This window comes from Juglans microcarpa x Juglans regia, chromosome 5D (genome assembly GCF_004785595.1).
Source record: "Juglans microcarpa x Juglans regia isolate MS1-56 chromosome 5D, Jm3101_v1.0, whole genome shotgun sequence".
In the NCBI taxonomy this organism is placed as follows: Eukaryota; Viridiplantae; Streptophyta; class Magnoliopsida; order Fagales; family Juglandaceae; genus Juglans; species Juglans microcarpa x Juglans regia.
This window is the reverse complement of record NC_054602.1, coordinates 29029124-29050041: the sequence shown is the minus strand read 5'-3', so window position 1 is coordinate 29050041 and position 20918 is coordinate 29029124. Positions and strand designations below refer to the sequence as shown.

Genomic DNA, 20918 nt, shown 5'->3' with positions numbered 1-20918 from the left:
ATTGAAATGCTAGTAAATCAGAGAACATCAATTGAACTTATAAAAAATAGGAGAAATTGACGAGTTTCTTCCAATGGTATAACAAGTGAATTGGCTTAATTCAAGTTTGGTAGGATTATTGGTCTTTGTGAAAGAAGAATTAATTAAAGTAAATTTAATAAAAGTGTCTCTAACCTAAAAAATAAATAATTAAGAGTCTGTCACAAAATTTACTTTGGATTGTTGAATGAGGGATAAATGACTCTTTTTGTCATTCTACCGTGCACATATATTTTACCTTCAACTCTTGCCTGTTCCTTTCACTTCACCTTTTGTTTTTTATATTATCTCCGATGACTCATTATTTCCAAACAAGTGCTCTGATCCTCAAATGGGTCTTCTTTAGATACAAAAACGATATCTGGGTTTGAATCGTTTGATTCGAAAGCAAAAACAGAGAGATTCAGAGACAATGGCAATGCCATGGGCCGTGACCCTTTGGATGGCAGAGATGGTGTGGGTGGCTCTGACTGTCTGGGTCTCTTCTTGCCTGATCGTTGCTGATGATGTTGCCAGCTCTCTCAGAACCGGCGAGATTGGTCCTTTCCATGTTGGCTGATTGGATTGTCAAATTCAACACTACCTGGGTTTGTCTCTTGGAACCCTGCTAGTTGTTTCTCATATGTTATACTGATAACCCTTTCTGTGAGTATACTTCAGTTTTTTGGTCGGCCTCTTAATGTTTGCAGCAAACGTTGTATAGTAAATCACTACAGTAAGGTTTCTTTTATGTGGGAGTGTTTTCATGAAGAGGCTCATCATCATGGCTATGGGTATGTTTTGTAAGCTCGAAGAACCAGAAGAAAAAAAGAGCTTCAAACATAAAAGCAGTGGGATGCCAAAGAAAGAACTAATTTTATCGTATTGAGCCATTTTTTTAATGGTAGTGGCGAAATGATGGGTGAAATCTTGCCACGCTTCTAACATATATATATATATGTTTTAGAAGTTGCTTCCAACATATATGAAGTGAATGAGTGGTTTTCTCCATTTTCATTTTTTGAAGTCCACCTAGCATTTCTTATAAGTATACTCCTAGATTCTTGCTTAACATGTCAGCTTATTTTCGAGTATCAATTATTGTAAAACAGTGCAGCAGTATTGCTAGATCACCAATCTTGAACAGAGTCCGAAGTAGTATCCCATTGTTATCGGATCCCAAGCTTATATATGGATGCCGAATTTATTTTTACCACTTGGTGAATGAGACGGTAATGGCCAGATTTGCGACACCTGGAAGAGATTATAGCGCAAACTCGAATGTGGCACGGTCAAATTGGCTGATCACCAAGCTTGGAAGAGAGGGTAAAATAGGTAGGAGAAGCACAGCAGGTGTTTGATGGTATGTGTGAGAGAGATGTGGTGACATGGACTACAGTGAACACGGGGTATAACAAGTGTGGTATGGTTGAGGAGGCAAGGAGGTTGTTTGATAGAGTGGACGCTAAGAAGAACGTGATTACTTGGACGACTTTGGTTAGTGGGTATATAAGGTTAAATAGGATTAAGGAAGCGGAGTGGTTGTTCTAAGATGCCGGTTAAGAATGTGTTTTCTTGGAACACAATGATTGATGGGCATGCAAGAAATGGTAAGGCTGATTTGGCTTTGGATTTGTTTGAGAGGATGCCGGAGAGGGGTTTCGTGGAATACCATTATAGCGGCATTGGCACAATGTGGGATGATTGACAAGGCACGGAGGCTAACGGATGCCTGAAAGGGATCTTATATCGTGGACTGTGATGGTTGTGGGTTTGTCGAGAAATAGGAGGATTGATGAGGCACGGGCACTTTTTGATTGGATGCCCCAAAAATATGTAGTTTCTTGGAATGCTATGATTACAGGTTATGCACAGAATAAGAGGTTGGATGAGACTTTTATTTGAGAGAGTCCCAGAGAGGGGACATGCCTTATTGGAATACCATGGTTACAGGACTTACTCAAAATGGAGAAAAGATATTTGCAACTGTGAATTGTACAACCACTGCGTAATCGTTTTGAAAAAAGTAAATAAGACATGAGATCCATATAAAAAAAATTAATTTTTTAATAGTCGGAACTAATCTTTTAAATTACATTTGCATAAGAAACAGAATCAATAGATTTGAATCAAGAAAAAAGAAAATCATTTTTTGAATTGCTCTTTTGAGTCAATCTTTTGAGTCTACATACTAATAGAATTCAAATAACATACACACGTCGTGAAGAACAGAAGTTAGACTCATTAAAATGTGTTGTAGGTCTCTCAATTTACAATAGGCATCACTGTGATTTTGTCTTCTATCCATGTATTTCATTGTCACAAATTTTAAGAACAATTGGGTGATAATTAAGGGGTCGATGGTCTACACCCAATCTACTCGAGAAGTCTTTCCATTTCTCCTGTTGCACTAATGGCAAATAAAGTGCAGCAGGATATGGCATGTAATGCTTAGTCACGCGCACACTTTATTACCATATTTACTTTAATTGTATAAAACTATTGACTTATGTGAAAGTTGTGTTATTGTTGACTTCTTCAATAATCGCAGTACTTGCATCTTTTTATTTTTACATGTTGAAGTAATTAAGTTGATTTTTATGTGCTTCATCCAAAAATTCTTCAACTGTTTCCCACATTCTAACTTCCACTTGAGAGTTGAGACGAGAATGTGAACAACATATACTTTTCTAGTTCAGTTACAAATTGCAGAATCAAGAAATTTCTGATATGAAACCTGTAAGAAGATTCCACTGTTTCAGTCGCATATCCTTCACAAATATTGGATGACAAGCATTTCTGCTTAGATTTGCAATTGATTTTAGAAACTATAGATGTGTACTTCCTTTTACTTTAGTATTCTTCCTCTATATTGAAGAGGAATAACTTACTATATGTATTTAATATATATGTGTGTGTAATGGTGCTCTCGCATACTCAACACACCTCAACGGTTGACCAGAATGTTCGGCATGCATATTCATGATGATGGTAATACTGGATGTGACGCCCCGACTCCCACGTACAAAAAATACGGGAATCGTGACGTCGGGATGATGACAACACGGCCACGCATCCCAACGAAATGTGCTCAAGTGTGTGCAACATGTAAATGTGCACAATAAAAGTCGCAGCGGATATTATAATAGTCAACCAAGTACCAGAATTTTAAATACAAATATTCAAAATAAATTATTCTTAAAAAGTTATACAGTCATCCCAAAATATAATGCAAGACAATTACATAAATAATTGATAAAAACGAATCTCGATAAACAGGAGTAATCCCAGATCACTCTGCCAGCGGAGCCAAGCTTAAGGCTCGTTATCCACATCTGTATCAAAATCTGCGATACCATAAAATGATACCATAGGTAAGTATAAACCAAACAACTCTAGGGATAAAAACATATTAATGCAATCAATATGCATGCATATGACAAAATACGATTAGCCATAAAATATCATTTTTTCCAGAAAAATGATTATTTCCAACACACGCCAAAATCCCATTTTGGTCCAAAAATATAGTCCGTCATTTTTCCAGAAAATGATTCACACAAAACAAACCATTTATCGGACACTGTAGGCGGGAATCGCAGGCGGGACTATACCACCATCCCTACTGCATGCACTGTAGGCGGGAATCACAGGCGGGACACAACTACCATCCCTGCTTACCACATTTCCTACCGCGTGCACCGTAGGCGGGACTCTACCACCATCCCTGCTTACCACCATCCCTACAGTTCTTTTCCACACAATGAATACTTATCACACACAATGAATACTTATTAGAGCACTGTAGGCGGGAATCACAGGCGGGACACAACCACCATCTATGCTTACCACCATCCCTACCGCATGCACTGTAGGCGGGAATCGCAGGCGGGACTCTACTACCATCCCTGCTTACCACCATCCCTACAGTATCTTTTCCTTTTTCTCAAACCAGTATATTCAGTCGTTTCAAACACATTCAGAATCATTTCACATGAAAATCTAATTTTCAAACAAACACATGAAAATTCAGTTTTCAATAAACACATGAACATGAATGTATGTACATGAAAACCCAGTTTTCAATAAACACATGAACATGAATGATGTACACGAAAACCCAGTTTCATTTACAAACATGATCATGCGTGCAATATGCCATGTACATGAACAACATCATACCAACAACCAACAACCAACAATGCAAACCAAACACACAACAACTTCGTCCACAATCCATCCGACTCCCGAACTCCTCGAACTCAGTCCGGCATAATCAACCAGTTCACAGATAAAATGAGTTAGTGCAAAAATACATTTAAATCACGAAAGTTCTTTGAGAAAATACTTATAGTGCTATATAATAATTTTCGAAGGATCACGGAGCTGTAAGAAGTGGCAACACAGCTGCAGAACAGTGCAAAATGCACTGTGGCCGTGGGTCTCAAATACCCATTTTTGAACGGAGATAAACCAAAACCCGAAATTGATTGGGTAGGGCTTAGAGAGGTCGGTGAAGCCAATGGTGGTGGTGGTTTTCCGTGGGTGGCGGTGCAAAGGGTGGTTTTAGGCAAAAAATGTCGAAATCGGAGATGGAGATAAATAGGCTTCACCGGTGACGGATCGGAGCTGGGGTTGGGTCAATTGGGTTGCTAGGAGGTCGAGGATGAAGTGGTGAAGAAATGGTGGCCGGAGGTGGTGCAATGGCAGCGCTGGAATGAAGAGAAGGCAGCGACTTTGGGTGGTTCGTGGAGGCTACCGGTGGCGCGAGGGAGGCTAAGATTGAAGGGAGTTGGTCGCCAGAGGAAGGGGAAGACGATGGGCTGGGCGGTGTCGGCCATGGCGGCGTGACTGCGGTGGGCTGGGTGAGAAAGACGTGGACGCGGGGAGAGAGAGAGGAGAGCTTCCGCGGGAGAGAAGAGAGAGAAGGAGAGAAAAGAAAAGAAATAAAAGAATAAAAGAAAAAGGAGGAAAAAGAAAAGTGGAGGGAAAGAAATGAGGTCCAATCCTCACATCTTGGGTCACAAAAATGATCCAACGGAAAAGATTTTAAAATCGCAAGTTAATTAAAATAATTTAAACGTAATGATACAATGAAAATCAAATAATTAAATCCAACAATCAATTAATTTAAAAGAAGAACAATTTAAATGCATAACAATAATGAATATTAATGAAACATCTCAAATTAATTTTTTCACAATTTAAAGATCATAAAATAAACCATCTAAAAATATCCGATAAATTTAAAACAAGAGAATAAATTTTTGAATTAATAAAAATAATCCTTCTATAAAAATACACTAAAATACGGGGTGTTACACTGCATGCATGGAAGCTTCCATCGTCGATATACATATATGTACATGTAATTTACCAAAATAAACATTGTAGTTATGATCATTTACAATGTAAATAGATGCCATAGGATTTTAGATGTCTAGATTTCAATTGCTTTTGTTTTTCCTTACTTTAGAGATAATAGAAGTTAATAAAAACTAGTATTATCAGAACTAGTAGTAAACATGATTCCCTGGTCGAGTCTTCCATTACTTTGTTGTCCAAGTTCAGTTCTCCATCCTTCAAGCCTCTCGAAGAAAGAAAATTAAGAACTACAAAAGCAATGCAACCTTATCTGAAGCACATACACAGACATACACACACAGATATAGAATTAATGCAAAAGTATTTTGTCTCTCGAGTTGCTCAACCAGTAACTAAAGCTGACCATTGTGTAGGCAATAACAAAAGTACCTTTCCATCATCTAAATCTTTTTAGTTAAGTAGTGATTTCACATATTATTAGAGGAGTGGTTCTGAAATCGAATCTTGACTCTACACTTGTTGGATCCACTTATTAGGGGATAGTCTGGCCCACAAGTGAGTGAGAGTATTAAATTATAATACAACTAATTAAGTTCCTATTAACTTAAGCATATGAGATAAGTATTGATTTCACATCATGTGTCATGTTTGCCAAACCGATGTTTGTTCTAACTTAGATGTTTATTGCTATTTCAAATATAAGATGAGATATAGTTAGCATGGATTATGAAAATAATATATATCCATATATCATTATATTGCAGTAGTGCTCATCTACCACCAACATGAAACTTAGCCTACAATCAAGTGAAGAGAACAAGGAACTTACGGCAATCATTTCTGTAAGTACTTGGGTTCGTCGACTGTGATCAAGGTCTGGATGCTTTCCAATTCATTGCTAGAGTAGTGAATTGGAAAGCATCACAGGGTGGGAGATACAAAAACCTTGATCCTATATTGGATTTGGAACATATGGTTGTAACTCGCACCATGTGATGCCCAATTCTGTACTGAATTTTGAGAGTTGTTCCTATTTGTGATCGGTGACATATTGACCTGTACACACACATACACAGAGGGAGATAGAGAGATTGTGTGGAGGTGGTGGAATAACATAGAGCTAATATATATAGGAGAGGCCGGCAAGCCTCTTTTGTACTGTTTTAATAGTCAAATAAAATATTTTGGAAATGACACCAAAAAGGGTATTAATTCTTTTCCAAACATTACAACTTAATTAGGACAATTAACATTGTGTTAATCCATGTAAAGTAATGGTATTAATTACAGTATCCAGTTATATTTTATAATAATGATATCCTACTGAAAAGATGCGTAACAGTTGTAAAGTAATTGTCTCTCTATTTACCAATCTAATCCTCCTTTGAGATACATTGAACAAAACACGCCCTATCTTTCACAATAAAGTGGTTGTTATCCACTCTACAACAAACTTAATCTTTTGAGATGAAACTTTTTGGGACAATTTGAAATTCGTCCCCTTTAGTCACTTTTAGGGACAAAATTGATGTTTTATCGCAAAAAGTGCTGGCAATCCAATATGCATTCGAACAATAATATTTTTGTTCTAAAATATTGATATGGGATGAACATATATCGTCCCCAAATAGGTTTACAATTCAAATGACTCGTCTAGCATTGGAACAGATAGGGGTGTAAATCAGTCTAGTCTGGTCCGGGGGGTGATGGACCGAAGTTTTCGATCCATCATTTTTCTGGACCGTACCGGACCGAACAATCATAGGGACCCAATCGGACCAGTAGCTATCAGTCTAGTCCGGTCGGGTCGGTCTGTTCGATTTGACCAAGTTATTTTTTATTTTATTTCTTTTTTTTTTTTCAAATAAATTAATAAAAAATTCTTCAAATTACTAAATTAAAATGAAGTGAATTATTAATATAGATTATGTAACTAACTCATTAAAAAAAATATTTTACTATAATTATATTTAAATTTCAAGGAGAATATATGGAATTTTGAACAAAGGACGCTACTTCGAATGTTCAAACTAGTTCATGAAGTATTGGTTTTCAATACATATTTTATTCTAGAGTTTTTTTAAAAACATAAAATGTGATATTAAAATATTATATTTTAAATATTGTGCATGTTAGTAATTTATAGTATTTAAAAAGATGAAAATGTTATTCATACAAGATAATTATAAACAGAAGAGTTTATCTATTTTTTGAATAGTCTAACTCGATTAGTCTGACTCGATTAGTTTGATAAAATGTGTCAACTTTGTCAGCAACCTTTGCCACTGATTCAACCAAACCTAAGAGATTTCGAACTAAATTTATTTTAAATGATATAGATAATAAAATATAACTTATTAAAATTAGTATTAATTTTGGGTTAACGATGATTCAAAAGTTGTTTCGCAAAATTTTGAATACAATATACTAAGAGTAGTTCTACATCCCCCGAGGGATGTAGCCCGAGGATGTCCCGAGAAGGCAAAAAAAATTTTTTTTTCTATTTTTTCTGATTTATTTTCATTCTTTTTTTTTTTTTGGTATACTTAAATATTTTTTAAAAATAAAAAAATTCACAACATCATTAAAAAATACTTCTTTAATCACTAAGTAAAAAAAAAATACACTGTCGGACCCAATATCAGGGGATCCCAAGTATTTCTCATATACTAAAGGGCAAGTAAGAAGATAACTTAATAATTATTCATCAAAACTGACAAAAACAAATGTAGAAACACTTTCACACAATACCGATAATTTTTAATAACATGAACTAGATATAGAAAGTAGCAAAAGATACAAAAGTAACATGCTGCCTATTTTACAATCTTAGAGTTCTAATAATCTCCACCATACCATCAATACGTCAACCCTCCATGTCACTCAGTCAACCAACGATAGGCATCTTGATCCTCTTTATGTCATCGATCAAACCGGTTCGTAACTCAGCAATTGTAGTATGGATCTTTGTGCATGCGCACAATATCAACAAGGCCATCTGTACGTCCGACTGTTGTTGTTGGTGTAGTAGGTCTCGCTGAGGAGGAGTTCCCGAACCCTCACCAGCCTTTGACCGCTGTTGCCATATCTAAGCTTTCTCGCTAAGTTCTATTCAACCTTGGCCGCTGTTGCCATAAGAAATGATATCAATAATATATTGTTGACCGTTTCTTACGGAGACGTTCGTGAGAACGAGTCTATCACTTAAGAGTCCTTGAAGTGGACCACTACTCTTCCATCACGTTCATAACTGATCCCATGAAAATAGGATCACGTGGGACACGTAAACACTGAAGTTTGATGGAAGATTCGGCTATAAATACAGTGTTTGGTCCCCAGACTCACTCATTCAATTCCCTTCAGTATTACACCATCTAAATAGAGCGGAGAAGAGTTTGGAAGTGCCAAACACAGAGAGAAACACAGCAAAAACAGTGAATAGTATCAATGGTTTGAGGTAATTTTCTTGGCATTAAAACCTATCAATTCTCGTTTCTAAAGTGTTATTCCGCATTCTAGAATTGTTTTTAGTCTAACAGTTGGTATTAGAGCACCTTTTACCCTTGCCTTGGTGTTTAAACTCAAAACTCGGTTCATCTCTGTTTTTGGCCGAAAATTTTCAAAATTTTTAAGTTTTGATTTTTAGATGGTTTTGATTTGAAAGAAGTTTAGAAATAGATTTTCTAAACTTTCTGTGATTAAAAACATTGACGTGAAAAATGGTCTGAAAATCGTGTTTCTGCGTGCTGTCTGGAGGTTGAAGACGACCCAAACGACACGTCGTTTTCAATTTGATGAAAACGACATGTCTTTTACTTCAGGAGTTTGTATCCTGTATAATGATAAACGACACGTCATTTTCAATTTGATAAAAACGACATGTCGTTTTGTTTGGAAGTCATTTAACAAGTTTGAAACTAAACGACACGTCGTTTATAAGGTTAATAAAAACGACATGTCGTTTACATGGCTGGTTTTTTCTTTTAAACAATAAGGAAAACGACAGGTCATTTTTCCAGGTCGTTTATATGGGTTTGTTTATATATAAAAAAAAAAAAATCCACTTTTATTTAGATAGCTTGAAAAGCGGGTTTTTTGGACTCATGCCCTTTGTGCTTATAATTTTTATTTAATTTAATTATATGCAATTTGGATAATTGTAGTGTAAATTGTTTATTATGCTCATATTTAGTTTGCTTGAATTGATTAATTTTGCTTTATATTAATACATGCAATTTTTGGATGAGTATATAGTTTAAAGCATTAAATTAAATGTTATGCATAATATTATAGTTTTGATTGTGCAATATTTATGCTTATGTTGTGAGTATATTTGTGCATAATAATAACATGTTAGTATTATGTAATTCATAACATTAAGCTAGTCTTATGAAATTTAATGTCTAGTGATCCATATAATTTTAATTAATTAGAAAATAGCCACAGCATCTTTAATTAAGAAAAATTATTATGATTGATTAGGATCACATAAAGAATATTAGACATTAATTTTAATTAATTATACTTAATATAATAAATTTTATCCCACATGAATTTTTATTATATTTATATTATTAATTAGGATAAAATATCAAGTTATTCATAAATTACCCACATGAATTATGAATTAAGTAAATAATTTGATAGTTTTATCATAAAAGTCTAAGATAGAATATACATCAAATCATAATATATCCTTTAGAATTATGAATTAAGTAAATAATTTGATAAAATTCTATCATATAGATTAATTGGATCTACTTGAATTAAAAAATTTAGCCCACAGGCAATTTTATGTCATTAGATTCAATTTTTAAGCATGATTTACATTGGTAAAACATGAATATTTATTTAGGCCTCAATTTTAACGTAAGCATGTAATCTATATGCAGTTACACAACTTACAAATTTCTCTGATATTCGTTATGATATCCCTGAACTTAAGGGAGATAATTATAAAGTCTGGAAGAAGAGAGTTCTTCTTTATTTAGGGTGGATGCACATAGACTATGCTATAAGGAAAGACGAACCACCAGCACTCATTGATACCAGCAATGCAGCAGCCATCGCACTTTATGAGCGATGAGTGCGATGAGCGATGAGAGCGATCTAATCGCCTCAGCATGATGTTCATTAAGACTAGAATTTCTGCTGGTATTCGTGGTTCTGTCGATCAGCATGAAAAGGTCCGAGACTTGCTAAAGGCCATTGATGAACAATTTGTTACTTCAGACAATGCACTAGCAAGCACCCTAATCATGAAGTTCTCATCCCTAAGGCTCACTAGTGTGAAAGGTGTGCGTGAGCACATCATGCAAATGAGGGACAATGTGGCTCAATTGAAGAAACTCGAAGTTGAAATGTCGGAGTCTTTTCTGGTGTACTACATCTTGAACACCCTTCCGCATCAATATGGACCCTTCAAAATCTCATACAACATACATAAGGATAAATGGTCAATTAATGAATTCATGACCATGTGTGTTCAAGAGGAAGGGAGACTGATGATAGAACAGGGTGAAAGTGCAATGTTGGCAATGCATGGAAAGGGAAAATCTCAAGCCAAACTGAAAGAAAAAGGCAAAATACCTCCACAAGGTGGTATTAAGAAAGATTCCAAGTATTTTTTCTGTAAAAAGAAAGGACACATGAAGAATGAATGCGCCAAATTCCAGAAATGGCTTGCAGACAAAGGTAATCCAACCTCACTTGTTTGTTATGAATCTAATATAGTTAATGTCAATATTAACACATGGTGGATTGATTCTGGATCAACAATCAACATTTCAAATTCCTTGCAGGGTTTGCAAAACCTAAGGAAGCCAATGGGAAGTGAGCGAAACATCTTATTAGGAAATAAGATGGGCTCACATGTGGAAGCTGTAGGAACTTGCTATTTAATTTTATCTAGTGGTTTTGTTTTAAAATTGGAAAAGACCTTTTATATTCCAAGTTTCTCTAGAAACTTGATTTCAGTTTCAAGACTAGTACCTTTTGAATATTCATTTAATTTTTCATATTCATCATTCAGTTTATTTTATAAATCTGATTGTATTGGGAATGGTATTTTGTCTGATGGTCTTTACTGCATTAATTTACAAAATAATACCACTTATGATTCAATGCATGTTCACACTGGCACTAAAAGATGTGTTATTAATGAAGATTCCTCTAAATTATGGCACCGGAGATTAGGTCATGTTTCCATAGATAGAATTAAAAGATTAGTAAATGAATGGGTACTTAATATTCTGGATTTTACTGATTTTGAGATTTGTATAGACTGCATAAAAGGAAAGTAGACCAACAAGTCAAAGAAAGGTGCCAATAGGAGTTCAGACATATTAGAGATCATACATACTGATATATGTAGTCTAGACATGGACTCACATGGTCAGAAATACTTCATCTCTTTTATAGATGATTACTCACGATATATGTATCTCTACATGCTTCATAACAAGAACGAATCATTAGATGCCTTCAAAATATTTAAGGCTGAAGTAGAGAAACAATGCGATAAGCAAATTAAGATCGTGAGATCAGATAGAGGTGGAGAATATTATGGTAGATACACAGAGAATGGACAAGCACCTGGGCCATTTGTAAAGTTTCTTCAAGAGCATGAGATTGTTGCCCAATACACCATGCCTGGTTTACCGAACCAGAATGGTGTAGCAGAAAGAAGGAATCAAACATTATTGGACATGGTGCGGAGTATGCTTAGCAGCTCCAATATTTCTAAATCATTGTGGGCTGAAACACTTAAGACAGCAGTGTATATATTAAACCGAGTTCCAACCAAGGTTGTTCCTAAAACGCCATTTGAATTATGGAAAGGTTGGAAACCGAGTTTGCGACATATGTGCTTTTGGGGATGCCCGTCTGAGGTGAAAATTTATAATCCACAAGAGAAGAAACTAGACCTAAGGACCATTAATGGGTATTTCATTGGATATGCTGAAGGTGTAAGCGTTATAGATTTTATTGTCCATTTCACAGTACTAAGATTGTTGAATCAAGAAATGCAAAGTTTCTTGAAAATGACTTGATCAGTGGGAGCGATCAAACCAGGAACATAGTTTCTGAGAATGATCATTCAGGATCTTAACCTTCCACCTCAAGTGATAGATTGGTTATTGTTTATAATACCCTTCAAGTGCAAACTGGTGTTGAACAACCAATCATTGACATTCCACAAGCTGCTGACAACGTTCCAGTGGATCAAGTAGTTCAAAAGTGCCAACAACTTTTGAACAACAAGTTGAACCACATGCTTCTCAGGAAGATGATGATGCAATATTAAAAAGATCTATTAGAGCAAGGAGATCAGCAATTCCTAGTGATTATGTTGTGTATCTGCAAGAATCTGACTATAACATTGGAGCCAAAAATGATCCCGAGTTCTTTTCACAAGCCATGAGTTGCAAAGAATCAGAATTATGGTACAATGCCATGAAGGAAGAGATGAATTCTATGAAGAGTAACAAAGTCTGGGATCTTGTTGAGTTGCCTAATGGTATAAAAGCCATTAGATGTAAATGGGTCTTTAAAACTAAGAAAGACTCATTAGGCAACATTGAGAGATACAAGACAAGACTCGTTGCTAAAGGATTCACTCAGAAAGAAGGAATCGATTACACGGAGACTTTCTCTCCTGTATTTAAGAAAGATTCCTTGCGTGTTATTTTGGCATTAGTAGCCCATTTTGACTTAGAGTTGCAACAAATGGATGTGAAAACAATATTTCTCAATGGAGATCTAGAGGAAGAGGTTTACATGAAACAGCCTGAAGGATTCCATTCTAGTGATGGTGAGCAATTGGTTTGCAAGCTCAAGAAATTCATATACGGTTTAAAACAACATCTCGACAATGGTATTTGAAATTCCATAATGCAATTTCTTCATTCAGTTTTGTAGAAAACGTTATGGATCAATATATATGCCAGAAGGTTAGTGGGAGTAAAATATGTTTTCTTGTTTTATATGTGGATGAGATTTTGCTAGCAACCAATGATAAGGGTTTGCTGCATGAGGTGAAACAATTCCTCTCTAAAAATTTTGATATGGATATGGGTGAGGCATCTTATGTCATTGGCATTAAGATCCATAGAGATAGATTTCAAGGTATCTTGGATCTGTCTCAGGAAACCTATATTAATAAAGTTTTAGAGAGATACCGGATGAAGGATTGTTCACCAAGTGTAGCTCCCATTGTGAAGGGTGATGGTTCAATTTGAACCAATGCCCAAGGAACGATCTTGAAAAGGAACAAATGAAGAACATTCCATATGCTTCTGTTGTCGGAAGCCTAATGTATGGTTAGGTCTGTACAAGACCTGACATTGCATTTGCTGTAGGAATGTTGGGACGATATCAGAGTGATCCAGGTTTAGACCACTGGAGAGCTGTAAAGAAAGTAATGAGGTACTTTCAAGGAACCAAAGAATACATGCTTATGTATAGACGAACAGACAATCTGGAAGTAATTGGCTACTCAGATTCTGACTTTACTGGCTGTATTGATTCACGCAAATCAACATCAGGATACATATTTTTGATGGCCAGTGGAGCTATATCATGGAGGAGTGCCAAACAGACTTTGACTGCCACTTCCACTATGGAAGCCGAGTTCGTCTCTTGTTTTGAGGCTACTTCACATGGTGTATGGCTTAAGAGTTTCATTTCTGGGCTTAGAATTATGGATTCGATCTCTAGGCCATTGAGAATGTATTGCGACAATTTAGCTGCTGTTTTTTTGGCTAAAAATAACAAAAGTGGGAGTCAGAATAAACATATCGACATTAAATATTTAGCCATAAGGGAACGTGTTAAAGAAAATAAAGTGGTCATTGAGCACGTAAGCACTGAACTAATGATCATTGATCCTTTGACTAAGGGCATGCCACCGTTGAAATTCAAGGATCATGTAGTGAACATGAGACTTGGTTCCATTATATAATTTTTTATTGTATAAACAATGTTATTTTAATGAAATTCATAAATATTTTGGTGTTTTTTCTCATATTGATGTGCATCTTAATTTAAATTTTGAGAAAAAATTCATCTATGTTGGACCAAGAATAAACATAGGGTTTATTCATTAAGAAATTGTTCCCACATAAATTATAATGTTTAAAGAATAAATACATAATAATACATAGAAGGTAATACTTGTCATTAGAGGACCTATCGTCATGATTCATGTATTTATTACTTAAATGGAGATTATCGATGGGTTTAAGATGAAATCTTAGATTAGGAGTGTGGACTAAGTGGGAGAATGTTGACCGTTTCTCATAGAGACGTTCGTGAGAACGAGTCTATCACTTAAGAGTCCTTGAAGTGGTTCACTACTCTTTCATCACGTTCATAACTGATTCCATGAAAATAGGATCACGTGGGATATGTAAATACCGAAGTTTGATGGAGGCTTCGGCTATAAATACAGTGTTTGGTCCCCAGACTCACTTACTCAATTCCCTTTGGTATTACACCATCAAAATAGAGTGGAGAAGAGTTTGGAAGTGCCAAACACAGAGAGAAACGCAGCAAAAATAGTGAATAGTATCAATGGCTGGAGGTAATTTTCTTGGCATTAAAACCTATCAATTCTCGTTTCTAAAGTGTTATTCCGCATTCTAGAATTGTTTTTAGTCTAACATATATTTGAATCAAGAAAAAAGAAAATCATTTTTCAAACTGCTCTTTTGAGTCTACATACTAATCGAATTCAAATAACATTCACACCGTGATGAAGAAAAGTTAGACTAATTAAAATGTGTTGTAGGTCTCTCAATTTACAATAGGCATAACTGTTATCTTGTCTTCTATCGATCCATGTATTTCATTGTCCATAATTTTAAGAACAATTGCATTATAATTAAGGGGTTGATGGTCTACATGACCCAATCTACTCCAAAAGTCTTTCCATTTGATCTCCTGTTGCACTAATGGCATAACACTTTATTAGGATATTTACCTTAATCGAATAAAATGATTGACTTGTGTGAAATTTGTGTTATTGTGGATTTTTTCATTACTCGCACTACTTGCATATATATTTTTTGTACATGTTGAAGTAATTAAGTAGAATTTTATGTAATATTTGCAGAATCAAGAAATTTCTCATATCAAACCTCTAAGAAGTGCTCCACTCGCATATCCTTCATGAATATTGCAGGATGAGAAGCATTTCTTCTCCTTATTAGATTTGCAACTGATTTTAGAAACTATAGATGTCGACTTCCTTTTATTTTAGTATTCTTCCTCTATACTAGGATTTATGTGCCTAAGAAGAGGTATAGAAATTTGAATATAGAGGAAAAATACTAAAGAGGAATAACTTACTATGTAATTAATATGTGTGTGTGTCAGCGCGCGTGCATATGCAACACACTAAATTATCCTCGTTTGATGCCCCTTATTTGCCTTCTGCTATTTGTTTGGATAAGATTGATTGAGCAGAAAATTGACAACCTCAATGCAGGTTGACCAGAATGTTTGACGTGCATTTTCACGATGATGGTAATACTGCATGCATGGAAGATTCCATAGAATTTTACATGTCTAGATTTCAATTGCTTTAATTTTTCCTTATTTAGAGGTAATAGAAGTCAATAAAAACTAGTATTATCAGAACAAGTAGTAAACATAATTCTCAGGTCGAATCTTCCGTTACTTTGTTGTCTAAGTTTAGTTGTCCATCCTTCAAGCCTCTTAAAGAAAGAAAATTAAGAAATTACTGCAAAAGCAAGGTAACCTTATCTCAAACAACACACAGACATACACACACGAAGATATATAATTGCTGCAAAAGTATTTTGTCCCTTGAGTTACTCGACCGGTAACTAAAGCAGACCACTGAGTAGGCAATAATAAAAATACCTTTCCATCAGCTTAATCTTTTAAGATAAGTGGTGATTTCACATACTATTTGAGCAATGGTTCTGAAACTGAATCTTGACTCTACTCTTTATTTTATTTATTTAAATATTTCACGTGTTGGGTCCACTCATTAGGAGAGAGTTTGGCCAACAAATGAGAGGAAGTAATAAAGTATAATACAACTAAATAAGTTTATATGTTCCCATTAATTTAAGCGTCTGAGATAAGTAATGATTTCACATTATTTGTCCTGTTTGCCAAACCGATGTTTGTTCTAACTTAGATGTTGATTGCTATTTTAAATATAAGATGAGATATAGTTCGCATGGATTGTGAAAATAATATAAATCTATATATCATCATATTACAGTAGTACTCATCTACCACCAACATCAAACTTAGCCTACAATCAAGTGAAGAGAACTAGGAACTTATGACAATCATTTCTCTGAGTACTTGGATTAGCCGACAATGATCAAGGTTTGGATGCTTTCCAATTCATTACTAGAGTAGTGAATTGGAAAGCATCACAAGGTGGGAGATACAAAAACCTTGATCCTATATTGGATTTAGAACATATGGTTGTATCTCGCATCCTGTGATGCCCAATTCAGTATTGGAGTTTTGATAGTTGTTCCAATTTCTGATCGGTGACATATTGACCTGCACACACATACACACACAAAGGGAGGGAGAGAGAGGGAGAGAGAGAGAGATTGTGTGGAGGTGGTGAAATAAGAGAGAGCTAATATATATAGGAGAGGCTGGCAAGCCTTTCCAATAATGTTTTAATAGCCAAATAAAAAAATTTGGAAATGACACCAAATAAGGTATTAATTCTTTTCCAAATATTAGAACTTAATTAGGACAATTAATGTTGTGTTAATCCATGTAAAGTAACTGTATTAATTGCAGTATCTAGCTATATTTTATAATGATGATATCCTACTGAAAAGATGCGTAAAAGTTGTAAAATAATTATCTCTTTATTTTCCAATCTAATCCTTCTTAGAGATACATTGAGCAAAACACAACCTATCTTTTGCAATAAAATGGTTGTTATCCACTCTACAACAAACTTAATCTTTTGAGATGAAACTTTTTGAGACAAATTGAAATTTGTCGAAAAAAGTTACTTTTAGGGACGAAATTGATATTTCATCGCAGAAAGTGCTAACAATCCAATATGTGTTCGAACAATAATTTTTTTTTGTTTAAGAATATTGAGTTGGGGCAAACATATATCGTCCCCAAATAGATTTACCATTCGAATGACTCGTCTAGCATTGGAACAAACATATTTTTCTATTCGAATGTATTATAGTAGTCCGTATGGACATGTTGTCGGGAGAATTGCCTACATTTTGGACTTGAAATAATGAACTCTGTTCAAACGAAATTTAGATTGCTTGAATTGTAATATATGAAATTTTGAACAAAAGGCAGTAGTTCGAATGGAGAAACAATGTCGTTCAAACAAAAGGTGGAAATGGTTGTCAACTTTGCCAACGATCTTTAAAATGATGTTTGACACTTTTTCAACAAAACCTAAGAGATTTTGAAGTAAATTTATTTTAAATGATATAGATAATAAAATATAATTTATTAAAATTAGTATTAATTTTGGATTAACGATGATTCAAAAGTTACTTTGCAAAATTTTGAATACAATATACTAAAGGGCAAGCAAGAAGATGATGTCACGGGTGCCTGGCAGAGGCCTTGAAGTGGAGCAGACCAGGGAAGCCATGGGAGAAGTTTGTTAGGAAGTCAGTTGCAACGGTTTTAGCCGTCGAGAGGAATCGAAGGAAGGAAGGGTTTTAATGAAATGAATCGTTTTAATCTTCAGAGAAGAGTTTGCGTTTTATTTTCTTAGAAACTACATTTAGAGGCTTTAATGAAACGTTGTGTTTCATGATGTAAATAGATAGCTGCATTTTAAATTTGTATTCTTGCGTTTTACTCTATACGATTGTTTTAGAAAGTTAGTTGGCCATTTACTTCTATAAAAGCAGAGGCAGGAATAATGGTTTTTGTGTGAATGATTTTGAGAGTCTGTTTTGGGAGGTTGAAAATTCCTCGAAAATTCTCTACAAGGTTTACTAATTAAATCTTGTTTAGTCAATTCTTGTGTTGAGTGTTTATGAGCTTTGCATTACGAGTTCTTGGTTACTTGTTCTAGAAGTGCAGCAACTTGAACCTTACAGATTACTTAATAATTGTTGATTTAAAATGAGAAAAATACATGTAGAAACACTTTTTCGCACTACCGATAATTTTTAATAACATGAACTAGATTTAGAAAATAGCAAAAGATACAAAAGTAACATGCTCCCTATTTTACAGTCTTAGAGTTCTAATAATCTCCACCATACCGGCAATACGACCCTTAATGTCACTCAGTCAACCAACGATTAGGTGTTATGGACGTGTTTCACCACCACCACCTCACGATCACATGCAACCAAAGTGTAAAGAGCTCGGGGGCCCGAGAGAACGTCTCCGATGCTTAAGTCAGTAATTTGAGGATAATAACAATAATAACAATCATTCGACCCTTTACTTACCTAGGTTTTCCCTTTATATAAAGCTCCGTGATCTATCTTTATTTCCTCATGGATAGTGGTTATCTTTTATTCAATTTCAAATTTAGAGATGAGGATTCATCTCTTAGAAAATTCAAATAATAACCTCATTTATCTTTTACCATTAGCTGGATAGCTATCCTGGCTGGATAGCTATCCTGTCTGTATTAGCTTATCCAGTCGTTATTGGCCATGGGCTGGTGTCTTTTGTACTGTGGTGGGCTCCTCGGTAACGATATGGGCTTTAGCTGTTGGTAAGGGCCCAGGTCCATCTTAAGGGCTAACTAGTAGGAATATCCTCTCCAGTTACCCAGGTGATAGTGGCGGTGAAACACATCCATAATAGTTGGCGCCATTTGTGAGATTGATTAAGTCTAACACTTTGCATGCTTTACACATGCACATCACTACTCGGTCTTAGGCAACTATTGATCAAGGAGAAACTTCACAAAACATGGAAGAGAAGATTTTGGAAATGGAGGAAATGATAAAAAAGCTTACCACGAAAATGGATTCCTTACGTTAGGAAAATGAGACTCTTAAGTCACGAAATGGGCCGTCAAGCGAGGATGTGACACCTAGTTAGGCTGACATGGTAGAGATGGAGGCACATAGTGCGGTAAAAGCCCATCAAGACAAGAGAGCGAGGAAGCAAAGAAACTGTACCATGACGTACGTAGCTTGATGGACAAATATGAGGAGATAACCAAGAAGATAGGAACGCCTTATTCGGTAAATCAATTGTTGTTAAGCACAAATCTACCATTTTCTATAGAAATCCTGGCGATACCCCTGCCCATGAAATTTAAAGTCCTGACAATGGACCTATATGATGACTCAAAAGATCATGTGGAGAACCTTGAGACTTTCAAAGCTCATATGACACTTCACGAGTTCTCGAGGGAAATTAATTGTAGAGCTTTCCCTTTGACTCTAAAGGGATCGGCGAGAGGATGGTTTGGTGCACTGCAACCAAACGTCATAGAGAGTTTCGAAGAGCTGGCCGATGATTTTTGACCCAATTCATGGCAAGCAGAAAACGCAGGAGACGAGGAAATCATGCTAGCAGCACTATTGCGAGGTATTTGGCCAAGGAGCCCTTTTATAGCTGAGCTAGCCCCAAAAACTCCTTCTACCGTACGAGAGTTCATGGATAGGGCTGATAATTTTGTTAATGTTGAAGATACCTTGATTGCTTTGACCACCCAACCAGAAAGAAGGAGTGAGCGGGAAATGAAAGGATGATAGAGGAAAGACAGAGATGAAGGACAAAGGGCGAAGAAAGAGACCAACAAGAGTTAAGGCGGGATGGTAATGTAAGAAGCCATAGTGGTGGTTATGTACACTATTCAGAAAAGACAAAAGAAGAAGAACCAACTGAGAAAGAACGACAAACTGAGAAGTACTGTACTTATCATAAGACAAGGGGACACAGAACTGAGGACTGTTACAACCTGAAATGCAAAGTAGAAGAAATGAGGAACAATGACGAGTTAGAACGATTGATCGCCCAGAACATGACCCCCCACGACGAACAAACGAAAGGAAGAATGAGCACAAGAAAAGAAGAAGTAAGAGCCCCAAGCGACGGGAATCACTGAAAAGGGAGAGGAGGTCAAATGAACCTTGGGGCCAAAGAACGAGAGCAGATGAAAATAAAAGAAACTAACCTCTGGGCGAGATACACACTATCGCCGGCGGATATGCAGGAGGTGGCCCAACTTCCTTAGGGAGAAAGACCTATGCAAGGTGGGCAAGATATGAAGAAATCTATAACGTAGAGAGGCCCATCAAACAACCTCGAGTACAAGTACCCCCACGATATCTTTTGATGATGAAGATTGCCGAGGGGTTATGTACCCCCTTGATGATGCTTTGGTGGTAACAATGTTGGTGACAAATTTTACCACCAGGAGAATACTGATTGACAATGGAAGTTCGGCAGATATCTTGTTCTGAGATGCTTTTAGCAAAATGGGGATCGGTGAAGAGCAGTTGAAACTAGCACCGACTACACCAAAAAGGTTCACTGGAGATGCAGTGCAACCAATGGAGTCCATTACATCACCAATATCTATAGGCACAAATCATTATGTTGCCACG

General features: G+C 35.8%; 1 long non-coding RNA gene across 1 annotated transcript; it reads left to right on the top strand.

The window, feature by feature from the left end:
- Positions 1–346: 346 nt before the first annotated feature.
- On the top strand, positions 347–1066 carry LOC121266497. The gene is made up of 2 exons (XR_005940816.1): positions 347–626; positions 729–1066. It is a non-coding gene; the product is annotated as an uncharacterized LOC121266497 (long non-coding RNA).
- Positions 1067–20918: the final 19852 nt, after the last annotated feature.